This window comes from Bactrocera neohumeralis, unplaced genomic scaffold (assembly GCF_024586455.1).
Source record: "Bactrocera neohumeralis isolate Rockhampton unplaced genomic scaffold, APGP_CSIRO_Bneo_wtdbg2-racon-allhic-juicebox.fasta_v2 ctg555_3, whole genome shotgun sequence".
Lineage (NCBI taxonomy): Eukaryota > Metazoa > Arthropoda > Insecta > Diptera > Tephritidae > Bactrocera > Bactrocera neohumeralis.
In genome coordinates, this window is record NW_026092484.1 from 1 (window position 1) to 1,100 (window position 1,100).

Sequence of the window (1,100 nt, forward strand, 5' to 3'; positions counted from 1 at the left end):
GCCTTAAAAGTTCTCCATTATGGAAGTTTGTAAATATTCTAAAATTATTGACAAATATGAGAGCCCATTTGGGGGAGGTAGTATAACTTTCCCTTCAAAATTACTTTTAGCAGGAGACGGGAAAATACCTCATTTTCAAAATAAAATTGAAATTGACCGCGATTTAGGAGTAAGAGTAGGTAACATTGAGGGTTTAATATCAAAAGTTTACCCTGACATCAGCGAAATAGAAATTAAAGATCACCAATGGATGTGTCAAAGGGCAATATTGGTGGCGAGAAACAGTAGCGTGAACGAAATTAATGACATAATTTTAAATAAACTTGAAGGAGATACACACATCTATTGATAATGTAAGGGATCAAGAAGATGTGGTCCTTACCCACAGAAGTTTCTAAATTCTTTGAACCCAAGTGGCCTTCCTTCACATTCCCTTAAGCTATAAATAGGCGCCCCAATAATTTTACTTAGAAATCTGAAACCACCTAATTTATGCAACGGGACTCGACTTCAAGTCAAATTTCTTCGCAATAACGTGATCGTTGCAATCGTTTTAACAGGTCCAGCAGTTGGTCAATCAGTACTTATACCTCGCATCCCGATGATCCCAAATGATATACCTTTTATTTTCAAAGTAATTCAATTTCCCCTTAAGCTATCCTTCGCCGTTACAATTAATAAATCGCAGGGGCAAACATTTAAACACGTGGGGATCGATTTACGCCAAGACTGCTTTTCTCATGGCCAATTATATGTCGCGTTGTCAAGATCAGGTTGCGGAGAAAATCAATATGTTCTTCTGCCACCAGAAAATAAAACAAACAATATAATTTACGCAGAAGTTCTTTGATAACAGAAATTGAAGCCGACGAAGATAAAGACGAAGCCCAAAATCACTATTCCACGCGGACGAAGTCGCGGGCACAGCTAGTTTGTTATAAAATGAATAAATTTTGTGGTTTTTTTCTATCCATTTCAAAAGATGTATATTTAACATTAAATTTAGCACATCAAAATATTTTTTTTTTGAAGTTATACTTCTTATACGAGTTCGGAAAAGGTTGCGATAGATTCAGATTGCGCAACCTTGCTCAATATGA